This window comes from Atractosteus spatula, chromosome 7 (assembly GCF_055471065.1).
Source record: "Atractosteus spatula isolate fAtrSpa1 chromosome 7, fAtrSpa1.hap1, whole genome shotgun sequence".
Taxonomy (NCBI): domain Eukaryota; kingdom Metazoa; phylum Chordata; class Actinopteri; order Semionotiformes; family Lepisosteidae; genus Atractosteus; species Atractosteus spatula.
The window spans coordinates 46,851,110-46,869,603 of NC_142712.1; the positions used below are offsets into that span (position 1 = coordinate 46,851,110).

Consider the following 18,494-nt stretch of genomic DNA (forward strand, 5'->3'; position numbering starts at 1 on the left):
GCCGTTTCATGAAAGAAACCAGGTATCAGCTTCAACAACATGCCTGGGTAGCGCGTTCCATACTCCTGCAGCCCTTTGTGTAACTAATTGCACTCAGGCAGTCCTCTGATGACTGTCCGTGTGCAGCACACAGACAGTTTTGGGATTTTTTTTGAGAACCCTAATGGCCATTCGTATTTGCAGTGTTGGCATATGCTATTTTTTGTTGTGATCTCTGCATCAGTAATTGATAACTGCCTTTTGTGACATCTAAAATTGTATAGGTTAAGAAAACGGTCAAATGGGGCTCAGACCTGGAAGGCTTGCAAGCTCCAGAGACGAGCACTTTGGACACTGTGAACATAATGGAGATGGGAGTTGTTTTTATATGCACGCTTACTTGTGTGCCCCTTTTAGTTTTGGGCAGTTGAGTGTAAACCAAGTTCCCATTCTTATTTATTTATTGAGCTGCAAACATTTTAAAACCCCAAGCAGTGACTCGGTGCCATTATCTCACATCTGTGCCCCTAGAACATTGCTCCTAGTTCTTGTGGGTCAGTAAATACGACAGGTAGCACTTCTTCCATGAGTTATCTGGATTGGGCCCTGAAGTAATAGCGTTACAATACAAACTGCACGGATATTAATGAACGTTTTTAGAGTCAAATATTTATGAGCCAAACAAATTATTGATGTCGACAGTGCCTGAATGGATATAAACAGTTTACTCTGAGACAACAAACGGCCAGGGACACGGATTAATGAGACTCATGCAGAATACCAAAAGTAAAGCACAGTAACAGTCTCTGTACATCGCTGACTTGTACCTCTTTCCAGCACAGCCAGACGTCAATATTGACAATTTTTCAATTTGCCCTGCTGCACACCTGCTCCAAGCTTTTGATAGCATCAACTTTATATCCACTAAGAATACTGATAGTTTAGAGCAATGGAAATAGAACACATTCACCTCCACAATCTGTTTAAGTCAACATTAATAGCTTTTTATCAGTGCTGAAGCACAATTTGCTTAATGTGAGCGTGCTGAAAAGACTGCAGTGCATATTCCACGTTTGATCTAGCTTGGCTTCTGGTCTCGTTTGGTACCAAATTAGCATTGCTATCATGTCTGTAATTACAGGCCTCCACTCCACACTGGACATGGTTGATTAAGTACTATATAAAACAAGCTGTTATAACTTCTGAGTGATGCAAACGCTTGGTGGCAGACTGGGAGTAATTCATTCTGCACAACTTTTGATAAATTGGGTTCTTGTTATTTTTACCTCTCGGTTTTTTATAGCTCCAAAATTTTATTTTGATTTGAATTTAACAGAAGGTATTAAGAATTCTGTCCATTTGTGGCACCTCTTACATTTTACCTAGGTCCGAAGTGCAAACTTTCATAAGGGACTGCTACTCCAGAAAAGTGGTCATTATAATCAGTAAGGGCTGGGAAATCGTCCTTAGACCACATTCTCCAATAATCCTCCCTTCATTCTACAAATAGCTAATTTAAAGGAACAGCTCTTTGAGGGCTTTGCAAGTTGACAAATGTATGATAGGAACTCAACAGGGACAGATAATTTTTCCTCCAGGGTCCAATAACATAATTTCTGTTCACTACTCATAAAACATGAAAGGGGAATATTGGGGACAATGTAATTACTCCTAGTTTTTTGCAATATAGAACAAATAAGGGTTTGTGAGAGACACTTAATTAAAAAGAAATACAATATGTTCAAAGGTCAAAAATCTAAAATTACCTTTCAGACCATAGCAAAGAACTTTTTTATTGAATGGCTGTATGCAGTTTCTTGTTTTTGTCCCCCAGCGAGCAGGCTCATTCAGAGATGTGAGCATTGCAGTAGTCACGCAACATGCTAAGAGTCTAACCTTTCTCCACGCCCAGCCGGGAACTGCTGTATCTCCGTTTTCACTTTTCTTCTGCAGTCACGCACCTCATCTCCTTAACCAACTGCCCTGGCTTCATTCCAGAATTGTCCAGAGTCATTAGTGTTGTAAAAACATGAACATTGGCCAAAGATTTTTTTACAGGATCAGAGTACAAAAGACATTTATATCTGATGTGCACCAAGCAGCCTTCCTAGAGATTCTAGCATCTCCAATTCAGATGTGATGCTTGCCTAGCATTGACAAAGGGTGACTATGCACAAGGCAGGCATGTCACTGTACATCTCACCCAAAGTCATGGCTCCACATGACTGCGCAATTGTTGTGCTTTATAGGGTCACTTTAGTCATCATTCTGTACCATGCTGTGCAGAGTAACGAGAAGACATGAAACCAGATAACTGGTAAATTGGTTTTTGATTTTGTGCAGTACTACATGAAAATTGGTCTTTTCATACATAGGCAAAGGAAAGCCATCATACAGAATATGCTGTCTTATAGAGAGCAACACTTCTTTGTAGGTGAACTTCTACGTGCCTTTATTTTTGCTTGCTTTTTTACAATTTAAACAACAGTTCTAATCTTTTAGTGTTCATGCAATGATTAGTTTGAAAGGTTGGGACTTGTTGGGCTAATCGTACTGGCACAGGATGCATCACCCTCCCCCCCACTCCTTGTTTGAACTCTGAAATTGGAGTCTCTTCACCCAAGCAACCTTTTAGGACTCGCAAAACTGAGCTGCAGGTGTGTTTAGCGAATGGGATCCGAGACGAGCCAGGCCAGCCACACAATAGGAACCTCATGTTCTAGATGTTAACTTTAGTTACTACTGCCTCACAATGCAGCCAGTGGTGTGGAAGAAAAAAATGGCTGTAGCCAGCTGTGTTGTTAACAGTCTGATGATCTCTGCATGGCTTCAAATACCCATGGAGCCAGCAGCCTGTTTGTGGTCAGAGACAGAATGATTGATGATTCGTACACAGCCTTTAGGTTTGTGAGAAAGGGAGAAGTTCACTCTGAGGTTGTTAAAATGCTAATCTTGGCTAGTTAACAATAGGTGTGGCAAAGAAAGGGTAATAGAATAACTAAACTAATATATGTGCCTGAGCACATTTTAATCTTGGAGGTTATTTAAATATTTACTTCTTTGAGAGAGCAGGGTGCACTTGGCTGTTTAACACTCAAATCTGTGTGAGTAACCTGTGCTTTCAAATTATCAGTAATAGAACAGCTGTCCCAAGAAATTATGTACATAAATGCTGAAATATCACACTTTTCCGCGGGAGGGAAAAGAATCCATGGGAATTTCAGGGGTCAGCAGTAAGTTCATCATATTTCAGGCAAAATATTGCAGCACTAGAAGTTATTTTGAGGTTTAAAGGGTACCGTTAAACAGAAGGGAAAACATTTGACTTAAGGAATAAAGAAAAATAAATCTTCACATTTCTCTCCGAGTGTACAATATAATACACCTATAAAATCAAGTCTCATTTCAGGCTAAAAAGCAACTTATCATTTATCCATCTGAAGAAATGTTGATCTTCGCACATATGCCGGTTTTAAATTTTTTTCTAAACATATTCAACTCCCATGCTTACAAATCCTGGTACTGTGGCGTACACAACAGCTGACATCAGCTTCTAATCATCAAATCATATCCAAGAAACGACATGATTTCAAATAAAATAATTGACTAGCTGTGACTCAGCCAGGAACTTCCGCCTTCACAAGGAGAATATTATGACTGTTACCATTTTGCAACAGGACTTCAATTGGATTGATGTGTAGATGAGTAGGTTTTAGTTCTCTGCGTGTGCACACGTGTTTTGGTTCAGAAATGTGTTTTTAGAAACTGAACTTTAAATGCCCGTGGAAACTAAATCCTGTATTCCTCGGACACGTTTCGAAAAGCTTTAATGAATCCTCTTTTCCACGGCCAGAGCAAACGTTTTATCTATTATCTGCCGGAAGAGAACAGCCAGACAGTCACACTATTCTCAGAAAAGAAGATATTAAGGATGAATTGTTATACTAAACTGTTCAGTAAATGTTACTTACAACGGATAGGGAAATCGCGCTAGATTTTTAAGCGATTTTTTATGACGCAAATGGGTGAAACATTGATTTATTGATCCGCGGCTTAATTCCTTCGGCTGCAACGCAAACAAGAACAAAGATTTGGGAGCAGCAAAAGTGACAAAAGGTAATGGGACCGGCAACAAATGGATCGATTCCTTCACCGTCAGGGGGGATGGGCATTGAGAGAAATAAGCCCGGATACAAATGCCCTTGTTACAGATTTTGGGGGGAAATACATATGTAAATTCCATGTACTGAAGTCGCCATAAGCGAAAGTATTTAGTTATATCCACGTATAGCCGCTTTAAAAAAACTGAATTCTACAGCCCTATGAGTTTTCAAACTTGTGGTTTGCACAATTTTTTCCCAGTTTTTTCAGCTTCGAGATTAACAAAAACGGAAGAATGGGTTAACTTAAAGTGAGCTATGTTCGAACTCCAGAAGTTATTAAAGCATACGGTCGATTCCAGAACAACCCCTCCGGGAAATGTTTAAGTGCAACTACGTCTGTACTGTGTTTTCATAACATGACAATATAGCCTATGCACATACAGCTGTTCTTAAGCACTTCGCCCGGCACGCAATTTTAGATGCATTTTGTGCAGTTTAATTTCGGGAATTTATACCGGGTACCTACGCGGGTATCGTAAAACTTTTCTTAGAAATCTTGCATTTTCAAATCGGGGTAGACGTATAACACCGTAGAAATAAAAACTGAAAACGTTTTTCAGTAACCAAATACTCATAAAGAGCATAGAAAAACGTAAACAAGTATAACGAAATGAACAGCACGCAACTGACGTCTCTGTCCAGTAACATACATGAAGTCTAGGTGATTTTTAAAAACCAGTAGTCCTTTAACTAGAATATTTTACTCTAAATTGTATGTGAACAAGAATTACCTTCCACAAATATGGTTTTGTTTACTTAGTATCGTATATTGATATTAATTACAAAATCGAACAGACAGACGTTCTTAAATTCTTAAAAACTGCAGCTACCCTTAACACTATTCGATTTACAATGTAGTCCGTTCATTAAAAGTTGCCGACAGATAAATACATCGTCTTGCACAGCACATGCAACATATGAACGAACAAAAAACAGCAACAGTATAAGCACAGAAACAAACTGCTGCATTGCCATATGCCACTATATCGCCACGAATGACTTACTTTGGCTTTCATATTCAGAAAAATGCCCAGTGCCATACATTTTGATCTATCATTAATTTGATCGCCAGAGCATCCCCGTCCAAAACAGAGTAAGCTTTGGAAGAAGAAAAACACACTCAAAGAAGTGGCGACTGTTTTCCCGCATATCCTTTATAAAGGATAGCAAATATATATATATAAGAGAATGGTCGCGATTGAAAATAATATTCGTCTCGTCCTACCTGGAAGTTTGTAAACATTCATGAAAACTGTCGGGTCCACTTTAACAAATTTAGATCCAAACAGGTCTCTTTCGTCTATGATATAAATCCATTTGGGAAAAAATCTGTTTAATTCCTTGTCCACGTTTTAAAGACTTTTTTTTACCCTCTTGTCCCCTTATCCCGCTGTGGACCTCAAGAGAAAAACCATTAATTCCGATACCAAAAAACAGTCTCTAACCGCTGACTCGCCAACCAATCTGTCCTTAGGCCCAGCTTTAAGCTTTCTGATCTTCAAAGCTCAAGACCGATCAAATGGGAAGAAGGCAGCCACCCCCACCCCCCCTTTTACCTTACCCCCTCCCTCCCCGACGTTAACTTTACAAAAACTAAAAAAATATATAAACAAGTAGAAGCAGCAGCGCTCTGGTGTGAAGACCTTACTTCAAGCGCAATGCAAGACTGAAAAAAAGATAACATCTATTTATAAAAGAATTAAAACAGCACCTGTATCAGCACAACCGATACATAAAAATAGCTCATCAGCTACTATTTTTGTACTTACACAAAAGACAGACGAGTTGGCTCTAATGAAAAGCATTTCCACACTGACTGCAACACGGTGTTCAAATCTCTCACCTTAGGTAACGCAGCTTTTTTTTCCCCCTCGGAGCTCATCATTAGTTCGATCCATTAAAAATCGGGGTTCTCTTCTGCAACTCACCTCATCTGAATCGGTGTTTAAAAATCCTCACGCAATAGTCTCCACAAAACGAAATCTTCCAAACTCCCCAACTTCTTAGCAGCGGAATACGCCAGCAGAAAAACAAACTGATGCACGGCCAGTGGTGTAATTCGATCCATTTCGAGTCAATCCATCAAGAGAACAGCCCGGGCTGCCTACCAATAAGCCGGGCTCTGCTTGGCGTCCCTCCCCCAATCCTTTCTCCTTTGCGCTCTCCCTGGATGTGGATTTTGGCTTCTCTCCCTGCTTGACTGCCTTTTTTTTTGCAGCAAGTGAGGCCCCTAGATCATGGTGACCCAGCAGTACCCCTCTTACCCATCCCCCAGCTCAAATAAGCACGCTGTAAAATCTTTAACAGATTTGTTTTCAGTGGGGATGATGTGGAGCGGTCACAGAGGAGCCGCATTTTTTTTTCCAATTGTTCAGACTCTGTGCTGGCTTCAGACGTTCAGATACTGCCAAAACAGAAATCCTATGCATTCTCTGGGAGCTGCTATTTTTCGGCGCTAGATTCTATAGCTTCGCAGTATCACCGCGAAATACTTCATTTTCTTTCACTAAACATTGTATCCGGAGTTTCCAAGCAGCAACATCACGGTTTTCTGTCAAATTTCAAAGAGTGGAGCACCACTTACCAGTGTAACGTATTTAAATATGCGATAAGACTTACATTTCTTTACAACAATTAAAAGAAGTGAGACTTATTCGGGTAATTCTGCTTATTCGGGTTATTGTGCTTCATTATTTGCAGAAAACGAGCCATCACAACTGTTGAGGTAGTCATTTGAAATCTGTTCGTAGTGAAATGCGGACACGGATGGAGAAGAGGTAGGAAACGTGGATATAAGGTATAACACGGATTGCCAGAGGTGAAACAGCCTGTGCGTGCCAAGAGAAAGGGTGGGAACATAGCAAAAACCCGTAAATACAGCTCAATGCTTACTGCGTGATATCGCTGTTTGTTCAAGATTACGCATTTAAGCAAGTGATTAGACACACACACATTGTGCATTAAATGTCAGAAAATAAGTAGGTATGCTCCTTGCCTACCGTGGTTGGATGCCAGTTTTAAAGTGAATTAAAGCTCCAATGCAAAGAAGACAGAAGGCATAACAAGCATTGACAAGCTCTTACTATGATTTGGGAGAACAACAATGTCGAATTAAAATAATTTTGACCGCAGGAGCAAAGGGCGCAACCAGTAATTGCCAATGGTGAGGCGACTCTTATATCCGATTTTTAACACTTGTAGTTGATTATCCCAAAAACGCTTAGGACAACGCGAATTATTTTTGTTTTGGAAATGCGCAGAATTGATCATTATCCCTGATATCGCCCCTTTTGTACTTTAAAGTGAAAAGGATAAAAAATAATATTTACAATTTAGCATTTATGATTCTGCCTAGGTGTGTGCTTTTTAAAGAGTTGGTTAACCATTTGTATCCATGAAACAAAAAAGTTTTTGTATATACAGTAGATTTCCAAAAGGCTATCCATAATTAAGTGTTCCTAAGTGCAGGTTCGCTATTCCTGACATCCTGCGAAAACCTGCCTTGACAAATTACTTAGCATTGCAGTTTGCAATCAATAATAACATGCCAGCTCGTTATACCATCTTCACATAATGTAGCTGCTTAGAGGTTTTGTAAAATGAATTTGAAGACAACAGTTTATTCCAATATAATGAACGTACCATTAGGGGTGTCGCACCGCAGTGTGTATCTCCTAGCATGTACATCTACGCAGACAATCTGGGATTCTTGGACCTTAATGGTTGAAATCCGCAGTGTGAGCCTGCTCTGCCAATAAAAATCCATCTTGACGGATATCCACTTACTGGGGGCAGGTTGGACAGAGCAGAGGAAAAAGAGCTATGTGATTTGAGGATTTTCCTAAGGACAGATGCCATGGACACCGTCTGGATGTCTATTAAAATATGGTAGCAGGGGTCAGGGATGGTATCCAATCTACTATTGCTGCCAAAGGTAGGCGAAGGCCACACATTTAAACCATTTGCTCATTTCCTCAGTGCTCCAGTACGGTTGTAGTGTTGATGCGAATGTGAGTACATGACTGAGATTTACTTTAAAAAAGATTTAGCTTCTGACCTCCTGATCTCCCCTCTGTGCTGTGCAGTAATGGGGTTTGTAAAAGGGAGATGGTTGAAAAGAATGTGATGCAACAGGGGGCTTGTTGCCTCACATTCTTTTCAACCATTTCCCCTTGTTTGCATACCCCACCAAAGCAATGATATGATAATGCTGGAAGCTCAGAGATGGATTTATACCCTATTTATAATTATCATTTGAATGCAGAGAGATGCCGTGTAGCCCCTTTGGTTTTCACTCACACGAATTGAAGTCAACTCAACAGACCAGCCTATTTGCATCTCTGTGGTTAACTTCTCACTGATTCAAACTGTCATCCACACAAAAGAGCCAACACCCAGTGGACATGGCTGCCTGTTCATCTCTTCAATAGCAAAGGAACAAGTAATAGGTTTATTCCATGCTGAAAGGGAAGAAAGGAAGCACAACGTTTTGGCTTCCACACCCGAAGAAGGCTCCACAGCCGAAACGTTGTGTTTCCTTTCTTCTCTTTTCAGCATGGAATAAACCTATCACTTGTTCCTTTGCAGCCTACGCATGCTGACGCAGCTACCCACCTGAACCTCTTAAGTAGGCTTGTCTACACTTCCGGTTCACACTGGAAAAAGAACGAGTAGCTTAACAGATGTGCCTTCCTCCGATGTTGAAATTTAAAAACACTTCTATTTGCATTTATATAAATTCAGGAGACAAATATGGAGGCATTAATCGCTGGGTTGGCAATTCTACACTGGCGTGTTAAGTCATTGAATTACAGTTAAAGCTGTGTAAATTAATTTAATGTTTGAGTGCATGGGGATAGCATCTGTATTTGATTGTGGAGGAGTCAGTTGTCTAATGGACAGTGGTGGTCCTGCCTTTAATGTCCCTCGGGGAGCTATCCAAAACCAGAAAGAACCCCCTGAGTCTCTCTGTCCACGGGCTGTTTGCCTTGCTTTTCACGGAGCAGTTCAGCATGCTTTTCATTTCAGTGATGTGTGAAAATAGGTCCTTGATCTAACTGAGAAATTCCCTTACATTTACTGTGACTGACAAAGCCACCCAAACCAAGGTAAGCCTTATATGAGAACGTTATTGAGCCAAGCTCCTATGAATATGTATTATAATTATAGCCATGTTCAGTTTTTGCATTCGTAAACACCAAGGTACTTTGCAACACAAACTAATCACATATGATTTCTAAATGAAATAATCCAGCAAAAAAGTAAAAGTTAGACATAACCCAAGTACAGCATTATTTAACAAAACGGAATCTGTGTATTCAAGGTATTGAATGGACATACCATCTATTATGAAATCCTACACCTATGCATGTCTTTCTTTGGGGGATATCCTGTCTAGCCTGAACTCTGATTTGTAATGCACACCACAGCGGATTCCCGTATTACACATGATGTTTGTCTGAAACCCATTGATTGCCTTACCTGCGGTTTTAGGATTTTTGTTGCCATGGAGATAAATATAAGGGCCTTCATATTAAAATTGCACCAGCGCAAGATATGCTTGTCGCCAGAACGTCACCACATGAATCAGAGCTTTTACGATGTTTACTCAGCAGGAATGCTCTGAGTCCATACAGGTAAGAGCACACCCAACACATTTCCCGGCTCAACTTTTCTCCTTCGTTTTGGAAGATACAGTACTGTATTGGTCTATTTTTCTGTATAAATTACTTTACAACATATTCTTAAATGTGGACAGTCAATTTTGCCTATAACTACTGCATTATCTGGGGTGCAGCTGTGTGAACTAATTTTAAATTATCAGCATGGAAATTATCGGTAACCAAATAGGTAGTTTCAGAAAAACCAGGCTCAGGTATTGCAAGGTTTTCTGTGTTCTTAATAATAATAATAATAATAATAATAATAATAATAATAATGTATTTACCCTTCTCAAAAAACTCAATTTTGTAATAGTAGATCATTTTTTCCTCCAAGACAGTAAAAGTATTTTGTTTCCAGATAGACTAGCACTGTATTGTAGTTCAGTTGGAAGCAAGCAGTATGACTCATCCATTACCAGCGCAAAATGAAATTAAGAAGTGGTGTGTTCCATTTGTGCCATCAATATTGTACTCGCCAGTATCCCAACTGACCCAGTTTTCTGGGAAGTCAAATATATCTGTTCCGAATCCAAATACTATGTGGGGTGTCTGAATACTTCCACATCTATTTTAAGCAACTTTTCAATTTTTTTGCCTTTTGTTTTGTTTTTATCAGAACCCATCAGCTTAATTCAAAGCTGCATCAAAGCCCAATCAACCTTTATTCTAATTTATTTTAATTACAATTAGGCAGATAACAGCTCCTTTCAGGAGAAGTCTTGCTATAAAGTTCATGTTAGGAGTAACACCATTAGTTTACATTTACATTCATGTATAACAGATGCAGTAGGTCTACTTGGAATCTTGTGAATCACAATTTACACTAATGCAGGTAAACTCAGAGGAACCCTACAGTGTCCCTTTTAATTCAGCTTCACATAGCCAAGAGGTTGTTTTCACCTTTTTTTGTATTGATTCACGTTAATGTTAGAGGGATGAAATAAAACAACAACAATGACGAAGATGAAAATGAGAATGATAAAACACTTTTCTGGAACAGCACTGGGTCTTTTAGGTCATCATGTATTAATCAATTTCTCACAATCCATATTTTTTGTTGTGTAGAATTATTATCGCTTTTTAAAAATCAATGCAAATGTATATGTAATACAAGAGATTTATACAAGGCATAGACAGATGCCATCTGTGTGACAGAGCCTGTTTTATTCCATTGGTATGATTTTGGTCAGTGTTGCTGTGATCATGCAATCCTAATTTTTCCTGCTACCCCCAACACACACTCAGCATAAAGAACTGAACAAACAGCAAGTTGTTTCTTCCAAAATAATACAATTGGATGGGCACACCGGATTAAAAGTATTATAATAATGAGTAAGTGTTGCAATAAAATACATTAAGAGGTGAAATATTTTCCATTACTTATCTTCTGTTTTATACTTCATATCCAATTATCTTAATCCAGTATAGTCACATATAGAGATATTTCCTGTTCTGTCTTGTCTTTTGAAAATGCTTTTTCATCCCAGATTTGTTTTTAATGGAAGAGTTAGGTCTTTTTTCTCTCTGTACTAATCGCTTGGGTATCTTTTCACCAAAATGGAACCGGGTTGTGCTGTGGTTTTTTTTTCATCTTCAAACCCTGACTACTGTATAGCATACATGTCTACAGTATTACCTTTTATACTTAAAAAAAGTTTTTTTTGTTTTTGGATTATTTATTATTCTACACAGTGCACACATTTTTCTGCATTATTTTATCTTGAGTAAACTGTGCAGGGAAATCTTGTAATTTGCCATATCAGTAGTAGGGGGATAATACCGTGGTTGCTTTGTAAACAGCTTAAATGGCATGTTTGTTGACACCTTGTTTTACTATTTCGCATTCAGTGGTTAGTACTAAAACTAATAAAATACGCTTTGAAATGTCTGTGTTCAGCTAGAAAGAGGACTGAAGATCTCTAGTTGGAAGAATCTCCTTCCTATATAATGAGTCATCGTCAGGAAAAAAAATCCCAATTGCTGGTCCAAAATGCTGTGCTATATATATGAAGAACTATACAGTATATATATAATAATTTTTCTGTGCTAATCTCACAATCCCAGTGGCTACAGCAGCGTGTCACAATTCCGTTTCTTGTCTCCAGATGTTGACGTGTGAAAGTTTTATTCGGAGATATGTTGACTGCTGATTCCTTCCCCCATGCAATTTCAATGTGCAAACAGTAGGGAGGAGGGGTGCTGCTGCAGACAAAGCTCTTGAACGGTGAGCGATCCTGTTGGCGGTGCCCTCAGGCAGTGATCAAGGAGCCGACAGCTGTTCCCATCTCTCCCTGGCCCAGCGGCATTTAGCTAGTTTATGCCACTAGGAAGGACTCTCATTCTCTAGTGATCATGTGTGCCACATGTGACAGGGAAACAGCATTTTAAACCAGGTTTGGTCAGCTCAAGAGAACAGGGCCAAACCCAGAGGGAGATAATTTAGCATAGCCAATCAAATCTAACCTGCATCTCTTTGGGAGGAAGTAGGAACTCGGAGTGCAAGGAGGGAAAATGGGAACATGAAGGAGAGACCATGCAAACTCCACACAGAGGGCACCATAGCCTAAAATCTGAACCTCGGACCTACCACCACAGTGCCCTCTCATCGTCTGTGCGTACAGCCTGGAGCCAGACCTGACATGTCAGAGATCTAGAACTGCTTCTACATACTGCAAAGAGATGTGTCTCAGATAAGCCATTTGTGGGTCCCAGAAGCTCAGGCTTGTTAGAGCTAATAATTTGCATTTTTTTTCTTAAAAAAAACACTCTCGGAGCATGCTATTTTTGCTTCAGATTTGGCAAACAATTGTATGCCCTTATTTAATATCTCTCTCACAGTGCCCACATGTGATTAACATTTACAGATTGCTCTCAAATAAAGAATGCGAAAACAAGCTGGAATTATGATAGTTCTCATGCACAGACTGGTAAGGACAGTCTAATACTGAAAGTGTAAACATCAGCAAGACAGGCAGTACGATGGTTAGCATGGATCAATGTGCAGCGGTTCCTGCTCTCAGTGTTTTCTTAACAAAACAGTTGGAGGTGAAAACCTCCAAAACCTCTCAGATCTGCTTGTTTTTTTTTCCTGATGTGGTTATCCATTTACTTTATAATATTCAATGCTTTTTGCTCATTATAGGATAGCAATTACAGTAGTACTTTTGTCAATTCTGTGCATATGAGTGGCTTTCCTTTCCTTTGTTAATATGGATATTAGTGAAGCCAAGAGCAGCTGGAGACTGTAAGCCAGTCTCAACAGGTCATACAGTTAGACATGCTGGAGCAGGAATTGTATTTTGAGATTCCTAATTAACAAAAACCAACAGGGAAATCTAGGAGGTCGGTGGCTGGGTTAAAAATATATTTATGCTTTCCTCCACTGCCAGTGTAAAGCTCTTTGACTACTTGCTACATGCTAAAACTAGCCCTGATTGTTTTAAAATAAGTTTGTAATACATCGATAAATCATTTGTAGTGATTCAAAGACTGTTGTTTGATTTTGAATGAGTGTGAACGTGAATATCAGGGTTTATCAACAGAGATCAAACTGTAGGCAACTGTCAGCATTTCATTTTCAAGCCTGCTGCTAATGCTGAAACACTACAAATGCAGTTCGGACATCATCAGAGTGCATCATAGATAAATTGAACATATGCACATTCTTACGGGGCCAATGTAAATTCACTACTGGCTGTGAATTTTTTGCTTAACACAGAGAGCGCTAAATGTTAGTGCTGTTAAGAAGCAGGGAGTTGAAATGTGGATAGAATTATTGTTGTTTGTAATACCACCAGTAAAGGAATTATCATTGTTTAAGATTAAAAAATAAATAATAGAGACAGTAATCTGTTTCGGTATTTATAACTTTAAATTAGGTTAACCAATGGCATGGTACTGCACGATAAGGCCACATTGGGGCCTCAACACAGGCAACACATACTGCAATGTATATTCTTATGTCTTGCAATATGACCTTATTACTAATGTATCTATACATTATAGCATACTAAATTCCTAGCTATTTTCTGCCACCTCTGAAGTAACAAATGGTAATATATTTGAAGACCAGGTAGCAAATGTTGATACATTATGCATTTTCTTGGGATTTCTTCTTTCTTTATTTGGCTGTTGCTTTTTTCTGGAGCAGTTACCATTCACAGCCTTTACATACCGGGATATTTTACTGGAGCAATATGGGCAAAGTATCTCACCCTCGGGTGAGACAAAGCAGTGTCTTACCTGGGATCTGAATGCTCATCCTTCAAGATATGCGTCTAGAAACCTAACCACTGCTGCCCCCATTTATATGAAATTATATGAAGATATTTTCTTCCCAGGTTTATAGAACAAATGTGTATTATACGTATGTTTACAGATACAGACATTTTTTAACTAAGAGCGTGTAAATGATGTGAAGATGACACGCACGTATTTCAGTTGACTCAAGCTAGAAAATAATGGCAAATATAGTTAAATTATTTTTCCCTCGCTAGTTAGCTGCTGCATGGTGAATTCAATTACAATCAACATTCTAACTTTAAGCATTCAACAGAGAGAGAAAGAGAGAGAGAGGAAAAAAATACATAAAAAAACCCTAAACAAAACAGCTTGAGCCCATACAGCTTTTGAAAGTCAAACAAAAGTAACAGGCTCTGACCTGCGGGATAATTCTCAATAACCACAAGAACAGTTTACATTCAGGGGGCACATTGTTCTGCACACTCACATGCTAAGTGATGCCATATTGATTTGATAATGGAGCGGCAACAGGGATAATGCATGCATCCAAACTGTTTTCCCCTCAAATTCCTTGAGAGCTTATCCAGGTAGCAGTACATGTGGATCATTTTTGATAGCTTGATCAGTATGTCTTGTGAAGCGGTACAGTGTGCTAGGATTCAGTTTAAATAAAAGTGAAATTAGTTTTCCTCAGAATCTGCATATTAAGCACCATTGATAGTGTTTATTTGTTCCATTGTATGACATACTGAGAGACATTCAAAATACTACAAACGCTGTTGAATCCATCACTAATTTGTTGCTATTTTAATTCCCCTGAGTTTATATAAATCACTTATCTCCCGAAGAGAGGACATGAACACCTTATCTCGCAGTTTGCTTTTAAAATAAACAAGAAGTGAAGCACTCTAGTGGTGTCCTTTTTCTGTTTCCTCAGGGTACGGGCAAGTTTCATCTTGCATATTAACTAAATCCTCAGACATGCTGTTTTTTTTCTCTTCTCTTTGGTTTAACATTCCAGATTAGGCAGCTACTTCAATTAGAATTTAAAGCAGTTTACACTATTTTGCTTTGCGGTTTTAAAAAACTGTGAATAATTGAGTTGGTAATAGAAGAGAAAATGTGAGTAGATTGTTCATTCACAGGCTTTAGGGTGTTAACTTTATCTCCTATTGTGCTGCTGTGCCTTCTCCCAGACTAAGTGGAGTCATTTAGGAGAGGTTAGGACAGGATTCATGGCTCCATGTACTTCAATTCCATCTCTAATTGTTGCATGCTGATAAGGCAGAAGTGACTGCAGCCCTCAGTCCTCAGCCGCCTTTGTCTGACCCTTGAATTCCATCATTTAAAGGTTTTGTCATTCGCTTTCTTAAGAAAAATTTCAGTTCTTTGCTAGCTCATGCAATCCAAAGTATGTCATGAAACAGTTTTCCATTGAAGGAAATCACTTCCACCACTGCTGCTTACACACGCAGATCTTCTGTCAAATATTATATAAAATTATTTACATCTTCAGAACATTTCTTACTCCCTGGCTTTGCCAAGACACCAAAACAAAAGAGCTGTATGTGGCTTAAGGGGTTGTATTGTAAATACAATAAAACCTTTTGAAGAGTGAGCACATCAGAACAAACTAAACTGGGTTGAACTGGAGGGGTAAATTGCAGGAAAAAAAAAGTACTTAATCAAATAAAACTTCTTTTGTGCATGCAAATGGACCACTGTTTATTCATTTTTTAATGTGTTTTTGCAAAGATTATTATCTGGTATTTTCTCACTGATCTTTTTCTATTCTAACTTCAGAATTTATAAACTTTTCAAATACAAATCTACATTACACAGGTTGATAAATTCTTCGGTTGTCTTAAAACATTGACATATATGTTTTTTTTACTGCTAATTTTATATGTTACTGAATGGCTCCTGTTACATAAAACAGAACAAAATTTACTTTTTCATGTACATATATATTCAGCTCTGAAGCCAGGTTAGCCTGCTTATAAGGAAACTTCTCGGCACTTATTGAATGTATCTGCATATTATTGCCGTATGTGTTATTATCCTGGCTTTTTCATAATGACCTCAGATTGACAAGTCCCATTGTGGACTGCCTCAAGCAAAGCACAGCGTCCTTTGTGAAAGTGTGGCTTATTTTAGAATTCAGTCAAGAAGTGTATTTGATTTTGGGGGGTGGAAAAAGATGAAGCTGTCTCAGCACAGTGACAGCAACATTTCCACATCTGTTACTTAAATCACAGCAGCTATTTCAGCCTTTAGCTGAAATAGGTTCTAATTGATCATAAACCATACAGGGCGTTCATATATGAAGTTTTGCCAATAGTGTGCATTTTTTTGGTTATAGCCTTTTGTGATTTTTTTAACAGGCTAGTTTGCTAACAGAAATTTGTAAAGTTTCAGAGTGTGCTTGATTTGTTTTATTCTGTTTTTAACACAATAACACAATAAGGATATTCACTCAGAAAGACATTTACAAAATGTGTCCATCCATCCTAACTGCTTTATTCATTAAAGCGGGCCGGAGACTATCCTGGGATGCATAAGGTGCAAGGCAAGATACACCTTGGACAAGGATGCCAATCCATCGCAGGGTAGACACAGACATTCATTCACACTAGGATCAGTTTTCCCAGAAGCCAATTAATTTAGCAATATGAGAGGAAACTGGAGTACCCAGAAAGCCAATGAAAACACAGGGAGAACATACCAACTCCACACAGATAGCACCCCAGGTCAGGAATTGAACCCAGGACCTCAGCTAGCACAAAATGTGTCTACATCAATAAGAACAATTTTGAAAAACAACAACAAAAACATTCCCAACCATTCCTTTAGAATAAAGATGGTTTAAAGAATGAATGATATGCCACTTCAAGACATTTTGCACTGCATTTTTTTTTTGAAGAACCTGCAGTGACACATACATACATCAGAGCTCCCAGACTACAAAGAGAGTTCTTGATGTAGACTGAGTTTGGTAATGATTGTCTAAGATTCATCCTAAATGTCTCAGTTGTAGAGATCCACTTGTGGTTGAAACAGAAGGGGAAGCTAGACACAACTGCTGTTTTTAGTCACAAGATGAATTTGATATGGTTACAAGATACTGTCCAATTAAGAACCATTCTGCTTGATTATTTGTGGCTACAGCGGGAAAATATGGTTTTAGCCTTTGTTCAGGGAAATAAAAAAGGGATTTTTAAAAGCTCTTTAAATAGCATGACCTGAAAGGCAAAGAGGGAGGCATAAGTTAAGCATTCAGACTGGGTGATTCAGATTAGACACCTGTGTGAGCCACGCCTGGGGTGTGTGAGGTGTCTGAAGTCTGAAGTGTGGTCATTCGATGATATTTGGCTATGTCCCAGCAGCTTGCAGTTTGTAAGCTGGAGTCTTTTTCTCAGGGCAGTTAATTGTTGGTTGCTGGTTTAATTTGAAGCTGATTGCTTTCAAAGATGAAACACAGTCGCTCTTTTATTCTCTGTTCTCAATAGAGAATTGGCCTCCTGCTACTGTACCCGTCTGCCTGCGGGCAGGCCGCACAATAATTACGCAGTTCAAGAGGTTAGGGTACCTTTCAAAGTTGTTGTTTTTTATACAAGTGCAGCATGAGTGGGATCTCCTATATCAGACTATTCCAGAAAAACAAATTAAACGCTGTGCTCTTAAAGACCTTTTTTAAAAGATGAGAGTGAAATCAAGTAATATATTAATATCAACTAATATTTTTTTTTATAATACAGAGTATTGTGTTTATAAACTGGGAAAATACATTTATTCCAATATTCTTCTATTTCTTAAGTTAATTAGGAAGTGAGACAGTTATTCCTAACAAATACATTTCTGGCTATTCGTTAAGTTGCTGTAGCTGTTTGTGCATTTGACAAGATGGAGATGTTTATCCACAAGCCTGTGAATTCTGCGTATGTTTGTATTTGCCATTTTAGGAATGGTACCACAAAAATGTTCACAGGTTTGCTTTACACATTTCTTGAGGTAGATTTACAAGATCTGCCTTTGACCACATATCAAATTATGTAGGTTCCTCTGGGAAGATGTGCTCATTGAGGAGAGACAACGTAGGACTCCCCACCTTACGCTTCTCTGAGTCCTCAGTGTTTCCTAATTTAATATGTGTTGACATCCTGACATCCCTTCCTGAGCTCTTTATCTAGGGCTAGTTGCTTTCGCAGAATAGAATTATTGTGTACTTTAGTAGAATTCAGATGGCCACAGCAAGCCCCCCTGGGAGTTTTTTAAACCCTCACAAAATGACTTTCATTTACATGGAAAAAAGAGTGATAGCCCATCTTTACGGACTGTTTACTCAAGCTGTATAGAAGCTGCCCTCACCACAGATGCTATGAAATGCCCTATGCAGATGGTACACTTATTCTGTATGGGAATCTGCTGTGCTGTGCAACCGGCGCAA

At 38.8% G+C, this 18,494-nt stretch overlaps 1 protein-coding gene across 2 annotated transcripts in view; it reads right to left on the reverse strand.

Moving 5' to 3' along the window:
• The window catches only part of sema6d (semaphorin 6D), a 101,755-nt gene that overhangs the window by 12,808 nt on the left and 70,453 nt on the right, over nucleotides 1-18,494 (reverse strand). The window lies entirely within an intron of this gene.